The 22601-nt window shown below is 35.3% G+C and overlaps 1 long non-coding RNA gene across 1 annotated transcript in view; it reads right to left on the reverse strand.

Moving 5' to 3' along the window:
- LOC126840985 (uncharacterized) overlaps positions 1-16289 on the reverse strand; it is a 40880-nt gene extending 24591 nt beyond the window's left edge. The window contains exons 1-2 of the long non-coding RNA XR_007686123.1: positions 16210-16289; positions 9421-9511 (exon numbers count right to left, since the gene is read on the reverse strand). This is a non-coding gene — a long non-coding RNA (uncharacterized LOC126840985). The remainder of the gene's footprint in view (positions 1-9420; positions 9512-16209) is intronic.
- Positions 16290-22601: the final 6312 nt, after the last annotated feature.

Here is a 22601-nt window from a genome sequence, read left to right on the forward strand (position 1 = left end):
GAAAGGGGATATATATTTTCAGTGAAAACTTTAATAAACAGTTTAAATAAATTACTACATTGGGGTATTATATTTTACCATGTTATAAAGGTTATTTGATCAATACAATTGTAAAAAAAATTTGCAAAATGTAATGAATAAAAAAAAAAATATACTATACTCAGTTTATGCAAAAGTTTTCATTCATGAAATATTCTTCCCAAGTTTACTACGAACCGCCATTCTACTGAATTTGTAATTTCTCTTTTTCCTCTCTCTCTCTCTCTCTCTCTCTTTCTTCATACCACATTTTTTTACTTCCGCTTTCACAGATTCTATTATTTCGAACGCCTTTTTGATTATCATTTCGAACTTTATTATAAGCTTAACACCGTTTAACCAAAAATAATAATCGATAACATTTGAGCGATTAACATATTAATAGTAAACTAATATTGTTAATAATAACTAAATTAGCTTATAAAATGTTATATATAAAAATATAAAAACACGAATATATAATATATAACCATTGGTACATTGTTAAATGTATACATTTTCATGGGAGACAAAAGTTCCATAAAAATGTATTCTTTCTATCATCATTTTTATAATAATAATATGTCATTGTAGTTGTTCGGAGATCCTGTGAAAATTAAACTAGGTTAAGTTAGGTAACAATATAAGTATTATCGCAAAACGACGATGGAATATTTTAACTTAGCTGAGGAGGTATTAATTTTACAACGGTATTTTTGTGTTAGTATACTCACCGTTAATATTTTCTTTAGGACCGATTTTTTTTTTATAACATTAGTGTTCAAGATAACAAATCTACATATCTAGACAACTCTAATAGTTACATGTTTAAATAATAAGTATTTTTCTTTTACACGTAGGTATAACTCTAAATGTTACTTAGTTCCTTAACTATTGTAACTTGTCCAACCCTGTCTATATAAATATAACCTACAGCGGTATTATAAGCAAATAATATAATATTATTGTTTAAATTCGTTTTGTTTAAAAGTATTGTGGTACCTACGCTCAACCGGACCTTAGGCGCATTAAAGAATTCAGTATAATTAATAATATTTCAATTATCGATTGGGCGGCCACGGTAAGTCGTCACCTATACCTGCACGCGGAACAAATAGGGGTGGTCGAGCGGAGGGAGGGGAAAAAATGACCGACCATTTTTCACCCTCCCTCCGACGGTCGCGCGCAATCACACCGATCGGTATGACGGACGGATATACATACGGATGTCACCTATACCGCTAGTGTGTGTATAGAAAATAAGGATACAAGTGTATGTGTACACCGGCGAGCTCGGATCCTCTATACATGCCGCCGGGCGCGTGGTGGTGACTAATGGCATCGCAAATCGGAGATAGCTCGGCGGCAAAGACCAGCGGCGGCGGCGGCGTGAGCAGACAATGAATGCGGGGGAGCGTGAAAATAAGGAAAATTGCCGTTATATATGAAAACGCGGCCGGCTATACACAATAAATAACGGGATATCTGGACTGGAAGCCGGGCGCGTTATGGGGGTAGTTTATTAAACATCGGAAGGCGGCTGGTGGGCGGCGGCCATGTTCGCTCCCCCTCCACCGCAACCGGCCGGTCGTCCATTAGTAACCTCTGGCCGGCCGACCGACCGACCGTCCGGTTATCCACCCCACGGTCATATATCATCCGGCACCCCCTCCCCCACTGCCGGCCGAAGGCCCAAAAACCGCTTCAAAAGTTACATCCCCACCGTTATTGCGCATATTATGTAGTGTATATATTATATTATATATGCGTATACCGAAATTGTGTGTGTGTGTGTGTATATGTTTGTGTTTCGCATTTTGTTTATTTGCTTTCGACAACGACGAGGTTGTACTTTTTTTTTTTTTACTTTTTCTCGTCCTACATACTTATATATGTATATATATTTTTTTTTTTTTGAAAAATGCCCGACCCCGGAAAACCCGTGCGCGCCGCTATCATCATCATTCGAGTCGATCGGCCGGCAATTTATTTTCGCCGATTTCCTCCTTTATTCTGCTCTTTCGCACAATCCTTTACTCTCTGTGTGTATATATGTATATAATAATATGCATGTATATAGATGTGCGTTTACCCGCCGCTCGCGCCCAAAATGATATACGACCCGATTTCTGCTGCCACGCACACCACACCGGCGACGGCGTTTTTCAAGCATAAAAAAAAAATAAAAACTAGCTCGACCGGTCGAACGAATATCCTGGTCGTCGGTCGTTTACAAAACCAACAGCCACAACGACCCTAACCAGAATTTGGCACACGCCGCTGTGACCCGAACGTTTTTTGACCCCCCTCGCGTTGTACAAATCCCCCTCAAAAAAAAAACCACACCGCTTTCGGTTCTATAAGAAAACGCGTTTCGGAAGATTAACTTAGGAAATGATATCGCTGCACAATCAAAACCTGCTTCCTATGTACTGATGTTATAATCTATTACAAGACCGCCCGACATAAGGTTGGTCGCCAATTTCGATAATATTAGTTCATTTTCAATAAGTAAATATCAAAAATAATGAATGAACAACCGCAGTTGACTGTGTTTTAAAAACCAGCAATGCACAATCGACTAAGCATTGAATTAACATATTTTACTAACCTAGAATTTACTATTATGAATCGACTGACGTTTCTGAATCATCATTCAATTATATTCAACATGCGCAGAAAATGTTTATAAATACTAATAAAAACCCTTAAAATGATTATAATTAGTAATATTGAAAAAAATAGATACATTTTTACCTCAAGATAAACTTGAGTTGAAAGAGAGAAACATAATATCTAATTTCCTATAAATAAGCCTATTTTGTTGTGCACTTCTTGCTGGTTATACTAGAGCAAATATCAGTGACTCGTTTAAAATAATAATATAACAATTTTAATTGATGTTACCACCTAAACCATTATTATGTAGACATTCTTTGGTAATAAATTTTATTTTTTTATACTTGAGGTATAATATTATCTACGAATAATTTAGATTAATAATTATGTTGATGAGAAAACTATTTTAAATCATTCTCCACGAATGTAAAGTGTCAATCGAGGAATATGCATTAATAAAAAACTAACGAGTTTATCAACAAAATTAACTTTTCATTTGTTCCGGGTTTTATTCACGAATGTACTTCCGTTGAACAATGTCGTTCGAAGAAGTTTTGTAAAATACGGTTAAGTTGTTAAACATTAAAAAATAATGTCAGTCGGTCGGTCGAAAGTTTACGATTTATGAGAACCAATTTAATACCCGTAACGGAAAACAACAATCGGAGTGGCGCCATCTAACATTTGTTTTAAACGCCACAATATAATTAAATATACAAGTTAATACACTCAATAAATTTTATAAAAATTATGTATAAGGCAAAACGTGAAAAACACAGCTCTAAGAGAAACGGGTTAAGTTTTATGTCAACGTTCTTTTCGTAGCAAAATAAAAAAATAAAAAGTTATTATTGAAAAGACAAACTATGAATAAATATAATTAAAACTATAATTGTCTATTAATATTGTTATTCTTAACAGAAAATGAGGTTTTCAACTTGGCTATTTTAGATTTTTAAAAAAAATAAAATTAAAATACATTTTGCGGCTAAACACACACAATGAACTTTGTTCATAAATCTATAAATATTGTAAAAAATATAAAAATCCATTAGTGCTCTATTATAGCACATAAAAATTATTAATATGAAGATGGTCAGTTTGGGGATGTAAAGTGTGGACATTTTAAACCACATCTCTTGGTTCTTTCAAACATTGCTTTTATAACAATTATTTTGTATTATAAAATCACTGTCTTTGTTCTAAATTTCATAATCAAAATTGTTTTAAGGCGTTTTAATTACATTAATATAAATATTTTCTCCGTCATACATCAGCAAATGGTTGTAAACAGTAGTGAAAGTGGAAGCCCTATATGAGCACCGCGAGACTAATAAAGAGATAAATGATGAGAATAATTTAATAATGCAAAATATTACACTTGTTTTTTTTACGGATTTCAATCTCGAAACCCAAAATAGTGTGTAGACATGACATAACGGGTATTTCCTTGGGTAAATTGAATATTAACCTCCCCCTTCGAGTATATTTTTGAACAAGAATCCATCAGTTTGACTGATAAAAACTTTATGGACAATGAAAGCTGATATAATTTTTTTTTTTTTCGTTTTATAATCAATAAAATTAAGTAAAATGTTGTTATAAGATTTCCAAAATCCTATCTATAAAATATACAAAATATAAAAAGTAATGCTATTAAAACTCTTTGCCGAACAATCAGCTCTTCATTTTATACGTGTGAGCGGTACAAAACGACTAATGCATATTCACATAATGTATATAGACTGTAGGAGCAAGGTAACACGAAACAAAAGCACTCTTCTCGTTATTAAATAATTTATATAAAGAAGGGGATAAAAGCTATTAAACTTGTACTAATGTTTATACATTATGATACGGACAAAAATCTATGGTTTATGCATGTTTCATGTGGTCGAGACTTCATCATAATTTCTATTCGGCGCTTTTCAATTTGTAATATTTTGAAAAAACATAGAAAGCGGGACAGCAAAAGCGTATAATTGCACTAAAGGTTTCTCGTTTTTTTATTTCACACCGGATGTAAAAATAAAACACCCGAGGAAAAATGAAATTCATAACAACCTTACATTATGTATATGCTATGCTGCTCTCGGCCGACGCATTTTTCTTTTTCGCATCAAGACTACGGAGCACAAAGTTAGTTTTTATGATAAGTTTTCGGTGCCGGACCGTAAGTACAAGCGCGCGACGCGGAAACCATTAAAAAGGTCCGTAAAAGCCGTTTGCGTCATAAATCACGGCGGGCGAACACAAAGGTCCGGCGCGGAGGCTTTTGCAAACGAGGGTTGGCTCGCTGCTGTCCGACATCACTCTCTGTCTAGTTTCGGTCAGCTACTTCCATTTACTTAGGGTGTGTTTCAAACAACCCCACTCCTCCTCCGACCCGAGTGCTGCCACCACCCCCGTCACCACCATTAGACACAACAACCCTTCGCCGCTTTCGTCCGGCCGTCCCAGTGCGCATACATCATTAGAGCCGTCGGTGATGCGCTCAAGGAAACTCGTACAAGCTATTCTCTGGGTCGTTTTTGTCCATATATATATATATATATATATAAACTAAGGTGTATACATCACTTAACTTGACGCACGGACCGTTTGTGCAAAACGACAACAGTTCACTTGTCACATCCCGTCTGCGATTTCTCGGTGTTTTTTTCAGAGTTAAACAAACGGACAGCAAACGGTGCTCGCGGTTAATAATTGACCCGATTTAACAATAATAATATAGTCACCACGTTGCGGCTGCGGTAGAAAATCATATATTAAACTATATTGCATACAAAAATGCCTGTTAAAATCGTTATGAGCAAACGACCTCAATAACAAGTACATTATAGTAGCCTACTTTTGGGGCTCTGCAATATATACATATATATATATTATGTACTACATAACGATCGTACATATAATATGCTACACTTTGATAGCCGCAACAAGAACAACAATGCCGTCGTCGTCGTCGTCATCATCATATATTATTATAACGCAATAAAAACATATCGTGTTGTTTTTACCCTGAGTGTATTATGTATTCTATGTACAATACGAATATACATTACAATATCATCTCGGTGGCTCTCTTTTATGCTGAAGTTTTTATTTAATTTATTAAAAAAAAAGAACTATAAAAACAAGTATCGCGTCGTATTGGGGTGTTTTTTTTTGTACAGTTAAATTATTATTGTTGTTTTAAAACTAACCAACAAGTGCTATAAATAAAAAAACAAAAAGTATACATATCACCTATGCGCAAGAATACAAACTCACTCGAGAACATAACTCAAAGAATAGTTAGCACCGAAAACCAAGTATATTGTCTAATGGGTACTTTTATAGAGACTTAAGCCTCTAGTAGTAGTAACACTTTTCCATTTTTTATTTTCAAATAAATTGACTATTCGCTTGTATTCATTTATTATAAATAACTCAAAGACAAATTTCAGCAATAAATCTGACGATGAAAGGAGCCCCTTAACCCTTTCCTACTCACGACTATGTACACAAGTGAGGTTATTTTAGTCAGTCGCCTCATCTCTCCCCACGGCACCGGTAAGACCCTAATGGTTAAGATTTTGCACATAAAAGTACGAAAAAATATATAAACTTAAAACGGAAGAGCTTTTGTCTTTCGTTAATGTATATAATTATTGTGCGCCCAGGAACGTTATGGCCGCGAGATTGTACGACGGTAAATGATTAATAAGGGTTTGGGCTTTATCGCGCGTGGACTAATGGGATTAAGGAAATAATTTTGTACTTGCCACCGCGCCGTATCTCTGTACATGTAATAATTCCAACCGCCTGCCGATGAAGACGCCTCCCTTGCCGGCGAGCTAGTTTTTATTATTTCGCATTAAACCCGTGATAGCTTTATGGCCGTAAAAACGTGGGTCCGAAGCGTCTTTATTACTCGCCCGTGCCCGTCTAGAGAACGCGATGACGGCTCAACTTTTAACCGCACATACCATCAGAGACGGTGTATCCATCCAATTGGCCGTGCCACATTTCCCAGGCTAGACGGAGTCCAAGAGATCCGCAGCAGCTGCGAGACGAACGGTTCATCTTCACGTGCACCTAATATAGGCGTATTTTTTTATTTGTCGGCAATTACACGATATTTTACGTGCGTTTCGAGTATTTTTGGGGAAAAAAAATTCCCAGGTGTGCGCGCGTTATAGTCGTAAACAGAAGGTAGGTACTCCCGAAAAAAAAAAAAAATAAAACGCACGTTACACTTAAAAACCTGTTAAAACAACATTAACCCTTGCGCAGTTTGGGAATTCGCAGACCCGCAGACACACACGAGTAAAATTATCGAAGCGTGACATGTTATTGTACCTTTATTCCTTCTTTTTTACCCCTTTTCGCTGGTAAGCAACAACAATAAAATATAAAAAAATTACAAATAAAAACAGGGATAGCATTAATGGCTATTGGAAAAATATCAACATTTTTCAATCGTTCAATGTGTACATGTGTGTGTGCGGCGCTCCGCACCCGGTCGCCGCCAAAAGACGACACAGAAACCCAAAATAAATTTCACCCCTTTTTTTTTTGTTTTGTTTTGTTTTTGACGTGCAAAAATAATAATACACACGGCATAGATCCAAGACATAACGCTCGAACGAGCATCGATGATTTGTTATTTTTTTTCGGGTCCGTCGCTCTCAAACGTAAATCATTTTTATTTTATTTTTTATCTTGTCGAGACGTTCTCACCGATCGCGCAGACCTTATTGCCTACCGGAACGTCGATCGTAGTCAATCAAGGAACATTTTATAATATATCATATTATTTTATACAATCAAATACCTAATATACATATTACTATGTTTATACACCGAATTCGCGCGATATCGCGTGGTGGTTTACACTTGCCCAATCACAACATAAATAATATAATTGGTATAATTGGCCTCTATAGACTCGAGTGTGTGTGTGTGTGCGGTGCGGTGCGGGCAAGGGCGCGATTCGACGAGGTGCTCGAACGAGACACATGTACTTTATATATTGGATCGTCTCGGCGCGTTCAAATCATAATGTATGATCGTCCGAGGGGTCCGAGTGGTCTTTGAGCGCGCACAGTCATCACGTTTCACAATGGGCCCCTTCAGACTGACGTATGCAAAAACGTGCCGAGGAAACACCAAAAAAAAAAAGATAGTCCCCCCCCCTGTCCTCGCTATCCGTAAAAAAACCCTTGGCGGATCTTCTAGGGTCATCCATCCGGTGTCAATGGGGTCCGAAGATGGTTATCGTCTCGGCCGCTCTCTCCCGACCGGTTGTTGTGCGCCGCATGACGGTACATAATAATAATAATATTCATAATAGTTATGTTAATAATCCGGACCCGATAAACTGGAGCACTGCATCCCTGCGACCGACCTTTGATCTCGGGTCGTCCGGCGCCTGTAGCACGAGCCAATATAATCGCGTCCACCCCATAAGTGCTGCTGCTGCTGCAGGTACATGCAAACACACAACAACTGGACCACGCAGCAACCAGTTTGCCAGCGGTCAACACAATCATATAATAATATAATATGGACCGCGGCGCCGACCCCGTTTGATCTCTGATCTACTTGTTCGGTCGACCCCTGATCTCGGACCTATAGCACACAATATACAGTACCATAAGTCCCCCGTGTCATGTGCATCATAATATTGATTCAGCGAATTCCTATGTACCGTTGGAGGTACAGCGATATTTTTTTGTTTCATAATAATAATAATAATATGTATATTCTCGACGGCCAAGGCGCGCGTCTGCCGGCGCATAAATCTCGGGGGATAAAAAACCGTTCACGTTATGTGATATAATATATATTGTAGTAGAGGTATACGACACGCTGTAACGACCGACGATAGTGAATCTTCATTGTCAAAGTCACGGGCATGTGAAAAAAAGGGTTGGCGAAAAATGCCGCCCCGTCGTAAAAAACACACACACACAAAGATAATGTAGCGAAGGGTAAAATAAAAGGCTGCCGAGACCGTATGTGCGAATTTATATTTTATTATTATTATTATTATTATTACTATTACCAACGGCCTACTACCGGAAACCGGTTTGTTGGCGAATAACCTAACCCGGCACGGCGACGAGTACAAAAACCGTTTGGCCCGGCGAGTAGTCCTGAAATTTCTGGATTCGGACCCGACGGTTTTCGGGACGCGTTATGGCCATAGAAAATACAAAAAATACAAGAACTGGTCAAACCCGTCCACGTCCAGGTGCGCGTGCTGTAAACGGACCTGACGTTATCCCGGTCGGTCATCGTCGGGGTCAAACGGAACGGGGGTCATGACCAATGGCGTACAAGCGCACAATGACCGGTCGGGGGACGACGACGTATCGGGTGTTCGCGCCCTTACCTGTACACACAAGTCCAATATAACTGTTTTGATATTATACCTACACACGCAGTGGCTCTTCGAAAGTTACTCGACACAAACGTCCATGAATTTGCAAAAAAAAAAAGCATTTTTTACAGCCTAGTCAACGCGGTAGCCTAGTAGTAAGTATTAAGTGGCTATAAGAATTACCTAAAACAATCATACTGTTTAAACATTATTATCCGTTTTTTATTCGACTTAATCTTAAATACAGCGTTGTTCTACTAAACAATTATTTTAAAAGATAAAATTAAAATATAACGAAATAATCAACAGACTTTAAGTGATTTTATTTATATACTTCTACAATACTCTCATATTTGAATGAACTTAAAGTGCCTATACATACTTAAGATAGTTTATAATTTATGTGTGCTTACAGATTACTGCCGATCAATCGTGATTTCATACTATCGTTGTACGCAAACCGTGTCACTGATGTTATCTGCATTTCTCTTACTTCTTTATCTTCTGAAAATAAAATTTAAAAAATTGTTGGAGAATTAATATTATACTACCACCGAGCTCGTAGTTTATTTAGATGAAGATGTTTTAAATCCGAATTAAATTTTATGTTGTTGATTCAGCCAGGTTATAAACACAAAATGTATAAATTTGATTTAAAGTTCAAATATGATATTACGATTTTTTTTTACAGCAAATAAGTGATAACTGAAATAGAACAAATAATATATGTTATTTATTGATGTATAACCTGTTAACCTGTTAACAATTATTGTGAACATTATAAATTATAATATTGGTGTTTTGTTATAAACTAAATAAAGTCTATTTAATAGACAATAGCTACGAAGACAAGTCTTACACACACACATAAAAGAGTAAGTACTTGTTTTAAATATTATTATCACCACAGATGATATATACATTTTTTCTATTATCAGTTACCGGTTATAAATCGATGATTACTGATAACTGAAACTTTAATATTTATTTTATCTAAAAGCTTTAACTTAAATTAAGCAATTTTACATTACAGTACTATTTTGTAAATCAATAAAATACTTAAGCGTTGTATGTAAATCAATCGTGGGATACCAAATTGTAATGTTTTTATTCTTAAATGAACGCTTGCATTGTTAATTTGTTATTGTAAAATATATAATAACAAACGTTCGCACCAAATCTACTAAAGATAATATTATATCCTTTCTTTGTGTAGTTACTGTTTGGATTGAAAAATATCAATTTAATTTTTAACCATCTACTCACCCATTGTAAATGCTTTTATGGCAAATTTATTGTTGTAGGTACCTAGTACATATTTATTTGATATCACTAACGCCAAATTGTTGTGATCATGATTTAACACTTTTATTTTTTTTAATAACCCTGTACGCTCAAGCTGCACGCTTCGGATTGTTATTAATGTTTTATTTTTTACCGTGTATATCCTTATGGTGTGCTACCCCCGCGGTGACGAAAAATATTATTAAGCAATTATTATGTTCATACACCCTTTCATGGCCAATCACAACTATATTCAGGAAAAAACTAGCTTCGTCATCTTCATGCAGTTTATTATTTTCGGCCCGTTTAGACGACAATATTATGTTTTTTTGTTATGATGTTATGTGTACGGCTTTTTTTTAAACAACGATTGTAGTATGTGCGATTGAAATAGATTTATAAAAAAAGCCTGACAAATACCACTTTAGTGTACTTTAATAATACTATAATCCGCGTTACTTTATTTTTATAAAAGTTGAATACCGTTAAGAGTGATTTCGATTTCTATCGGCTAAAAATTAAAATAGATGCGATGAGCGACGGTACAATAATAATTAGGATGCGGTGTATAGTATATAATCTTAACGAGTCTCGTTGCGTACACCCGTTATAGTAATTGAGTACCTAATTTAACATTATTACTTAATTGCACGGACAAAATCTGCACCCTCCGAGCCGCCCGCTGCCCTTAAACATTATGACGTGCTCTGATAAATTACAATTGCACCGTAACCTCTGTACATTTAACGTAATAAGTTATAACCGTATGTTATGATATTGTTTGCTTATTTACTTTTGGTTTTTTTTTCAGAAATAAACACCCCCAAGTCGTTCTCCTTCGACATTCGCGGGGTGGCGGTGTTTACACGGGACGTATCTAAACGTATATATAAATAAAGAAAACAACTTTTTACCGACTTTTCCCCCATGCGGGCCACAACATTTCTCCACGCATATTATACATAAGTATATACGTGTAATAGAGTATATACATACACACACACACACACACACACGCATAAGCAAAGGGTCGAAAAATAAATTGGACATATACCGCGATGTGTATAAATATATATGTGTGTGTGTGCAAGTAGTAAAGACGGTGTGAAGGAAAGGAAAAACTTGCATGCGCCGTGGCCCGCCATTACCGCTGGGAGTAGTCATGTTGGGGGATAAAAGTGTAAAATAACACACACATACACATTGTGTTTTGGTGGGCAAGTATCGATTGGCCTATGTCCATTCGAGGGTCCGGCAAGCTGCCTCTGCGCAACTCCGGTCAAAGTTGGTGTTTCTTGCCCTTTCTTCCCACTCGCAGCCCTTCTTCATACACCGCCATTTCCTTGCACAATATTATTTCTACTGTAACAATGTAGCCGAGTTTTTCTTTTGCCCGGTCACTATACGCTACTATACGTATACTGTGCCAACAATGATAATAATAATTATAATAATAATGCAGATAGCGCGTGGCATTAGACCCACTGCCGCCGCCGACGGTAATTGACCCGACTAATTTAAATACGTTCTCATCGATTTTATACCCTTGTTGTTTGACTTGAAGGGTCCGTAAAGTTACCTTGTTATATATAGTTAATATACTGTATACACACACACACACACTGTAGGGGGGAGGGGCGGTCCGGAAAATCTCTTGCTCGCCCGAAGGAGATAAACGATAGTGTGCTTAACGGCCGCTTTGAAGTTTCAAACGCTAGAAAAAAATTTGGTTACCAAAACACAAAGGACCTCGTCGTTCTAACAGATTTTTTGGATAGGCATATCCGAAAATAAATGATAGAAATTAACTATAGACCTTCCATTACCTACATAACATAAAGTAAGCTAACCGCACCGTACATTTGGCCGTTATAGTCAAACAATTTTTTTTTACAACCGCTGACAACAATATTTTCGAAAGGAATCTAATCTACCAATGTGCAGTTGTGTCATGAATTCAATTCATGTTTTGTAAATTTTTTTTAGCGAGGACCGCACCATACCGGTGAATGCTTAAAAGACAAATGTGCACTTTGAGACTGTAATTACACTGCTAATATCAAAGACTGCCCGGTTGATGAATCTACACTAAAAAAAAAAGACTAATGTTTTTAAAACTTCTGTACCTATCTTAATACAAAAAAAAAATTAAAATCATTTTAATCTTCGTCCCAATTTAAACTCGGTACATATTATGCTGACGTGATTTTAATACATTTTATGAAATAATACAATAGTGGACACTATCTATATCGAAATATAAATGCATACAGTTATATATAAAAAAAAATTGAGACACTACCGCTATCTCTAATTCTTTTAGTGTCGTTGCAGAATTTTACTTAAACTAAAATAGATATGCTGAAAAATGCATACCTACAATATATTTTATTTAAAGAGAAACACGTGTTCAGTTACTAGCTGACGGTGTCTAACTCTGCTCTAACTATAATGTTACATTGTTAGCTATTGTAGCAAGACCGTGACTACATAATAGGATCTTTAATTTTCTAAGTAGTCCGTAACGTCTCATAATAACTTTATACACATTGAACTCGTAAATTGTAAATAATAAAGAAAACAGAAATGCCTTAACACGTGTACATTAAAATATTATAATGTTCTATTAAGTAACAATTAGTATATTAAAATAATAATGTACCTACTATTATTCGAGTTAATGCTTGTGGACAATTAAGGCCACGTTTCGTTATTTCAATCAATCACTGATTTTATAGCTATTATTTTTTAAACTATTAAATACAACTATTATAAATTTATAATTGTCGAATGATACATATTAACTTAATGCACGTTTATTATAAATTATTAAAATGCATATTAATGTTATGTTAACTATATTTTAATAATTGCGCAATCTTTGTTTATTCATATTGTTTCTAACTTTAATAGTCTAGTGTGGTCGCTTAATTTGCCGACTATTATGTTTAGAGGCATTGGAAATTAATGTTTTTACATCAACAAGGCGAGTTTGATAATAATTATAGTTTGGAAGTTTATGCATTGTTTATTTTTATTGTCAATTTTATAAAGTGAAAACCAAATATATAATTTGTTTGTATTTTGCACATAGTATTTAGTATGATCATTATTTTTTATCATTTGACAATTTTGTTTTTTTTTTATAATTCACATTTAATGTTAAAACGGATTGTTTTTAAAAATAGGGGTTTTCATATTGTAATTTCCTAAGCCACAGGGACAATATATATATTATACTTAAGTAAATAAAATAAATGTATCTCAAGTCAACCAAATGCAACTAGATACATATTGTGCAGTGCAGTCGTGCCTAATCGGTGCAATATAAAATATGGTTAATGGATAAAATAAAAAAAGGTAATGTTGCAAAGAAAATCGTGTTTACCTATTGTAAACGCACATTAATCGGGGGATTTTGTGTTTGTATAAAAAAAAGCCTTTTGTGTGACCGGAGGGAAATGGAGTCGTCGCCGTTTTTGCACGGGGGAGGAGAAAAATCGAGCACCCTCGTCCGTGCGTGGGCATATAAAAATTGCACTGGCACTGACCAACATGGCTGCGCGACGGATTAGAACCCTATTGGTCGTCGCCAATAGCCGGACCCTCTCTAATATATTTTAGTAATGACCCGTCACCCTCGCAACTTGCTAGACATGCCCGGAAATTTCCAGAAAAAATAAATAAATAACAACAACAACAACAGCACGTTCTGTTCGGCGGCGGTGGTTAAAAAAACATGTAGGGAGCGCAAAAACGGAAACGTCCGCACAAACAACCGAAATATTTTACAGCTGCGGGTAGTCGAACAAAATGTTTTATGTCTCGGAAATAAGAGCGACAAGTACGGGTCGACGGTGGTCGGGTAAAAAAGCTAAAGAAGCGTGCATTAGACGTCAATGGAGTTGCTCGTCGCGTATAAAAATAGTAAAGTCGGACCATTTTTTTTATTTTTTATTATTTGTTTCCAATTCGTTTACCCGCGGTGACGCCTAACACATTTGCCGGGTGTTCCGAGAGCCGGCCAAGGGATGGTGGTGGTGGTGGTCGAGGAGAGTGTGTTTACCGTGGGTATACCGTGTGTACACACTGTTAAAGGGCCAGCGGAAAAGCTGCCGGAAAATCGTTTTGGTTGTTTAAGTATAACGCGACGTGTACGCGTACACATGGGCCGTCTCTTCTCTCTATCGTCGCCTCTCTCTTTTCCTTTCCACTGCGCGTTTGTGCAAAAGTACTGCAAGTGTGGAGTTGGCAGCTCTTAACGCGCCAAACTCGTTCAACATAAATTATTATTCAAGTTTGGAAAACGTTAGTGTGAGTGTGTGTGTGCTGCGCGACCACTGTGGTTGCCGACCGGGTTAAACCGCGCGCTCCAGCCACTCGGCGACTGCGGTTTTATAGTTTTGCCCATCGCCGCCGGTTTCCACGTTCTAAGTTGTAATAATAATTATTATATAGTTTTCCGTCCAAAACCATCCCAACGCCGGCGTTATAATACAACACTAGGACGTTTACAAGCACCAAAGAATATAAAAAAAAAATAATAATAGTATCATAAAGCGCCATCGATTGTATTAGATTGATACATTTTAGATCAATACATAATATCAGTTGTTGTAAATGATAACATCACCAAGTTGTGTGAAGATGTAATTTTATTTGTTTGCTTATATTGCCTCAACGTCCGCCTCTATAGACAACAATATAAAACAAACTAAACGAAAAAGAAAATCATCGGAAAAAAAACTATAATACTTCTGACCGTGCCGTCATGATGTTAATTTTTCTGTTTTTTTTTTAAACCGGAAATTATTTCTTTTGCTCGACAGCTATCAAATTATCATCTCGCCCGTCAGAACATTCTAATGCGCAAAAAAAACAATTACGGTTAAATAATAATAATAGGTCGTTTTGCATTTTTGTTGGTTTTAAAGTACACAACCTCATTGTATGAATTTAAACATCGAAGTTCAATACCTAATTTCTAATTATGTACTATTTCACCTCATTTAAAAATTTCTATGCAAGAAATGAGTAACCGAAATAAAGATTATAAAGCGAACCTCATTTTTATAGTGTAATATTATTTTTATGTTTTTTAAAACATTCAGAAAGGTTACGAAACTTGAAATAAAAAAATCACCAAGTTGTATCGACTACCTAATTTAAAACGATAATATTTTATAATATATTGACTAATTATAAACAGTAACATATTAGTACATATTAGCTAAATTATTTTACCGAATACTGTCATTCAGTAAAATTAAGAAAATCTATAGATATTAATATTTATAATAACGTTATAGGCTTAATAAATGATTTTGTTAATGTGTTTACTGTGTGTCAAATTATTAACAAAAATATTTAAATTATGACTGATGGCGATTATTCAAATTCATTAGCATTGTTTTTGTCAAACTAAAATATTTAAGTTTTTAACATTATGTTTCATATTATATTATTATATTAAAAATGAATACACTAGTCTGACTATGAACAACCTGACCTGTACCGACGTTTGATTAATAAAGTATATTGAAATGTTAAAATGAAGTTTATCAAAGTTATTAGAAGGGAAATAAAAAAAATTGTGTTTAAATGTTAAATATAAAAATTAATACCAAAATAATATTTGAAATTTCTTAGTTTTTTATTCAGCAGTACCTGTAATTCATAGACTATTGTATAAGACAATCGTATAAGCTGTTCATCTATTAATTCTAACACGTTCTAAAAGGGTTCACGAGTATTTTATACAAGTTTATGACTTCGATTAAACAGCATTACAGGAAAACTGTACATCTAGTAACTATATATCTATATAACTATATCTACTATTTTACTGCATATTATTTGCTCGTCCCAAATGATAAACGGTTTGTTCCAATAAAATAACAATATGTGCCAGTACTTACTAGGATCGCACTTCCTCATTGCTTACTTCCTCGTTTTTGAACTAGTTTTCAGTGTAATGCAATCCGAACGAACGACGAACCAACACTACCGCATACAAACAGGTCTTACGCACCGTGTACCTGGATTAACCCTTCCTCTAAAAAATTTACTTCCCCAAACATAGTGGGTTTTTGTATTATTATTATTATTATTATTAAACCTACTGACACATCTGTGCCGGATAACACAAAAGGTACCTTTTTTTTTTCTCATGTGTGTCAACCCCTTCCTCGTGTGCCGCCGTCGGCCTTTAAAATTTCCGAACATTAACCCTTTATCTACGGTTCCCCCGTGCATTCCCAGTTCGTGTGACGGTGATGATGTTATGTAAAAACACCGTACGCGCATAATATAACCGTGTATGTGCCCTCTCTCGCATTTAAACAGTTAGCTCTATACCGTATAGCTACCTGACGGATTTGAACCCCTATATATATATATATATACATACATTAGACGCACAATGCCGGTACGTCGGTTTCCTGTTGGAAAAGAATTGTATATTTTTTTATTAACGAACAATAACTGGCATTTTAATGTATGTATGTGTGTGTGTGAGCGCATAGTAGTAATTCCGTATTCGATTCGATAGCGCCATGCTAGATTCTCCTAAGCAACGTATTCTCTGTGCAATATGATTTTTTATTTATTCTTAATTTTTTAAATTTTAGAAATAATACGAACTCTTATAATGATATATGATAAGTATACGATTAAAACTATCTAACGCAAATAATGTACAAACATAAATATGTTCAAGAGACTAGAAGTCATTCAATTAGATAGTATCGCTTATAATACTCGGTAAATTAATTTTGGACAGTTTATCCGTAAAAACCGTAGAGAAATCAACTGGGGCGAGTTTTAAACGCTGGACAAAAATAAAATATATTCATCGCCAGAGGTTACGGGATACCGTGTTGTTCCCCACAACGCACTACTACAGTAATTGAATTTCGAATGAAATATTTCCCTGATGAAAAAAATAATAGACAAACCAAATAGAAAATCCATAAAGTTCCCCCACACACACATTACAGTCATCAAATTGTTGTTATTGACTGTTATATTATATTGTTTAATATTATGAAAAAATAATACATTTATACGAGAATGGCGAAGAATATTAACATTAAAAACAATAGTGAACACGTCAATTAAATTATAGAAACTTGGTGATGGAGTAATGCGGTTAAACTTGAAGTTGCAAATTAATTATTCATCATTCGAATGCCAGATTGCATAAATGTTTATTAGGAGTTAAACGATTCCTTTGGTATTTACTAGTTAGGTTAGGATAAAACAGATTGATCATGATTGCGGTCAACTTGAAATGTTTATTAAACTATACTAAAAGAAGACAAATTTATTAAAATTTTTGTGCATCTAAATTTATCATGAAAATTTAACGTTAAAATACCAGTTGTTTGTTATTTTATAAATAATCGCTTAACATTAAGATTTCAGTCTTAAGTTCGATTTCTATGAAAATTCAAAATAATATATTATATCCAAAATCCATTTAACTATAATATTTAACGATTTAGGTAATGTATACATTCAATTATTAATTCAACGTATACGTCATGTATCCATAGAATCGGTCCGTGTTTCCATTTAAGTGTATGTTCCATGTAAGTATATATCCATGTATTATATACCAATTCCAATGCTCAAACAATTCAATCAACCTTTTGATCCACAATTAAACCCAATTTAGATTAAAATAGCGAAGTAACGCGTTCAAACATATTATTCCAAGTCTACAAAATATCATACGGTATACCTACGTATATAAACTACCCTCACGCAAATAATTTTGAAGTTTTTTAGTTTTCACATCCACTTGTTTTTTTTTAACTGTCCGTCAGATTGGCCACAATGGCATTACACATACGTAGATATTGAAAGTACTCAAAACTTTAGAGTGAAAAATAATAAAACCAGGTTGTAATGATATTATTATAAAAAAAAAAAACAATATTCCACCGGACAGGGTTTGTCGAGGGGTGCGTTTAGGAATTTCTTTAAACAAATGCTCAGGGGATCCAAAACAAACAAAAACATTCTTGTGTGGACATTCCCAACGATATTTTATGTACATGTAGGTTTGCTGCAGTGCGGAGGGTCGACCGCATTAGCGGTAGCGAAGAGTGGGCGCTCCAATTTCACCGCGTCGACAACGTAATGTTTGATAAACACGATCCTCATACTGTTTGGGAGACAACGGCGGTTTATTATAAATGCAGTTAAAACCGTTTATTTCAGGCCCGATTGAGTCTATAGGAAAGTACTATAGGTACAAAATATAAATACACGTTTACAATAGTTTGCTATGATAAATGTAAACGTTATTATTTTTATAAAGTACTTACAAAATATGTACCTATTTACTGGTTTAGTTACTCGCAGACAGTATACCTAGTCTCACTCTACCGCTTTAACTATTATGTTGGATAGTTACTGCAACGACAGTACCATGATTAGCCCAGGGGCCTCGAATAAAACAGGTTCTACGGTCGACTACAATAACTTAGGTCATAACCATGGACCCAACCAAAAAAAAATAGATTATATAACGAACATGCAAACATTATGAATAGTTTTAAAATCTATAAAAGCATATAAGTACGTTAAAATTGTCATTAAAACTGTTTGTGCTGTAATTCATAACACTAATAATTGTTTGATGTTTCCTTATTATATAATTTAAGTGGAAAACGGTTAACGTTTGTGTGATGTCATTTATTTCATAACTAGACAGTGAATAACTCAATTAATATGATACATTTATAAATAATGAGTGTTGCACTAGAATAAAGTATATATGTTTTGTCCTGGAGTTTTTAGAGAGGAACAAAAGTTAATTTCTCGTCTAAAGCTCTTTTTATTTTACAATTAAAACATAAAAACTGTAGAAAGCGATTTTGAATTGGCATCGAGATTTAGTTTATGACCTTGATAAAACGGTGACCGCAGAGTCGAGCAGTAGGTATTCCACTTTAGACTTTGGATTATGGTCAAGAAAATATTTTTAATTAATTTTAAATCATATGGGAATATAAAACATTATATATATATATATATATATATATATATATAATACCGGCAAGAGACCGGTGCACGGGAGTGGATTTCTTTCCGGCATGTCTATTTAATAACGTTCACCGTGCTCTCCCCGAGCGCGGTGGACAGGGCTGAGGCGGCGGGACCGTTGGTTTGAAAGCAAATTGAAAAATATATATTCTCTTTCTTTCCTTTTTTTTTCTCGGTACACTAAAGAGGATTTTTCTGTACGTTATTCCGGCGGAGTACCTATCTTTAACCGTATAATCCGGCCCCGGAGAAAATGAAACTGCCGGCACCGAAATGTATGTATAAAAGTCGACTGCGCGCCGGAGGAGGAGGAGGAGGGAGCGGCGGGCTTGTCCGACGCGGATAATAAGAAGAAGAAGAAAAAAAAAGGGCAAGGAGATGGGGAAAAAAAAAAAAAATAATAACGAAAAGCTCAAAGGCTGCTGCTATTTGGAGCCGGTGGCGGTGTCGGCGGCGGAGGGGCGATAGGAGCGCATGTGGACATCCAATTTAGTACGGATCAAAAAGTCGGGGGAAACGCAACCCCTCACCCCCCCCCCCCCATCGACCCTGGTGCTGCAGACTTTTGACTGGTCGAAAATAAAGTCTCCCCGGCGCGCATTGCCGAGGAAATATATGGGGCTATTTCCAGAGACCCGCGTGACATTCAACCATCCGTATAAATACGTTCTCTCCACCTCCCCTGCTATCCCATAAAGACCACGGCCACTATGTATGTATATACACACACACACATATACCGTCGTCTCGTTTTTCTCTCTTTTCTTCGGCTTATATGCGATATGGGCTCTCGCTCGAATGCCGTCGGAAATATGGAAATCGTTTAGTTGACCAGAAAATTCGTTTTCCCGATACGCCGAAACGGAACACATAAAACGATATTATTTCCACGGCAAACGCGAATATATTATTATATATACATCAGAAATGAGTTGGGTTATTTTCCGTTGACGTGACTAAACGGGCAAGACGCACGCAGTAGTATACAAATGAAACTGGAGACAGATGTTTTTTTTTTTAACACATTTTCACCATGATTATTAATAAATATAATAATTATTATTAACAACACCGCCGCGCCGACCACGTTGATTTTAGAGTATAGAAACGTTTATTTGATTGAAATACGTGCATTTGTTCAAATTCTAAGACGGACTAAAACTAATTAAATAAATCAACTCGATACAGTCGAATTAAACTAACCGGACAGCTTAAATTTAAAAATTAATAAAAAATACATTTAACTCGATAATTTGAAAGTTTTACTATGAACAAATATTTTCTTAACTCAGTTTAGCAAACATTTTATATTTTTTTTAAATTATAAATAAATATAATTGTATTCATTGTTTGCACCTACTCATTTTAACATTTTAATTAACGCCTAATTTCATTTTTTTTAAACATTGATTGAAAAATAAAAAAATAAAGTAAAAATAAAACTGTGGCCACGAATCTAATAGTATGATAATTTCAGAATGATGTGATTTTTTTATTAAAAGATCAATTGGTTATGTAATGCTAATGATGAAAAAATACTCCTGTTATAGAATTATTACTCATTGTCTCGCGGTCATAAAAACGAAACCCAAAAACAAAATTGGGAAAAATGTTACAATTAAATTATGAATTAAGTTAAAAATTGATCAGACTAATTTGTTCAACACTTTTTGGATGCGATAATGGACCGGTATTTAAATGTTTTGAGTGCCAATATAATAACGATTTTTAGCTGTTGTTCTACTACAGCAAATATTAATATAAACATGCGCACTTGACTTTATTAATAAATATTAATATAAACATGCGCACTTGACTCAATTAATTTCAAAGGTTTTGCGTTAAATAAAATATAGTAAATACAAACAACGTGTTGCACCGAACCACTTTATTATGTCTTTGAAGATATTTTTAAGTACTGTTGGTCGAACAGAGTAATTCTCTTATTTAAATATAATCAAGTCGGTGTATTCAATTTACAAATTATGATTATGAAAAATAACACAACATTGCGAACATTTACTAACAAAAGACATATAACAAAAACATATTCTTCGTTGTCCATGTTTTATAACGATTATTCTAATTATACCAATTATTGCTAATCCATAGGTCATCCAAGGGAGGAGAGGACTGAAGAAAAGGTTTGTAACAATACATAAAAAAAATTTTTAATGATCTGAATAAGTACATGATCTAGATCATGATATTTTACAATTGTATACATCACATAATTGCTTTGTGTAAACTGAAATTTGAACTGAATTATCCCTTCTGTTCACATAAAATAACACAGTACTCTAACTATTAGTATTTTTTTAATTTGAAAGTAGAGCCAATGTATCTTAAAATTCATAAAGTATAAAATTTGTTTTACAATTATTTATTTTTATGGAGAAATGTAGTTGTAAAATTCGAAAAAAATTAAATTAAACGGGTATCTTATTCTCGTTACATCGTATGAGTAGAAAGGTCGGATTGGTACGATTTTTTTTTTTATATTCTTATTAGTACCAAATGACAGATCGACTGAATTAAAGTTCGGACATTGCCCAAAGAAGAACCACCCTAATGTATACGTACCAATAGCTTAGCATGAAAACTCAAAAAAATGAAGTCGATATTTACCGACGATATGGCGTACCTACGTACGCGAGATAGACGACACAGTAGTCTTAAGGTGGTCGGGAAGGAGGTGGTCCGGCCGGGCAGCTACCGCTGAGATTTGCGGGAAGGGACTAAAGAGACAACAAACTTTGGATGGGGATGAAGTGGTAATCGTTTAGAGGAGGGTCATCCATCATCGCCGGGTCCGGGAGCGGTTATTAACGGATGGACGGAGTGAGGGCGGTCTGGGTCCGGGATGTGTTGTCCGTTTAGTTAAAAGCCGCCGGCTCCTGACTTAGCTAACTTTACCCTGTTCGCCGTCATGTGCTTATACCTACAACGTGACGGTCGACGATGAACATGCAAATGGGGAGGGGAAGAAGGGTTCGGGTTTCTCCACTTTTCGATATGGCAATTTTGAAATCCGCGCGCCTCGGCCGCCCGTGTTTGAATTTATAATGCACACCGACCAGGCGTCCGCGACAACCCTAACTTATAGCTTTACGTACCTTCTGCGCGGTACTTATATGTATAGTTAATACCGTGGTGTTGGGCTCTTTACCCCCCCGAGGGAATAGTGTTCAATTCTGACAGAAAGTTTCGGCAGATAAAGTGCATTTCAATTATGCGACACGAAACGCGCGGCGGC

The sequence above is a fragment of the Adelges cooleyi genome, unplaced genomic scaffold (genome assembly GCF_023614345.1).
Source record: "Adelges cooleyi isolate 19-005CV unplaced genomic scaffold, UGA_ACOO_1.1 ACOO_flye_CR_arks_rails_tigmint_CR_PRNA_376, whole genome shotgun sequence".
Lineage (NCBI taxonomy): Eukaryota > Metazoa > Arthropoda > Insecta > Hemiptera > Adelgidae > Adelges > Adelges cooleyi.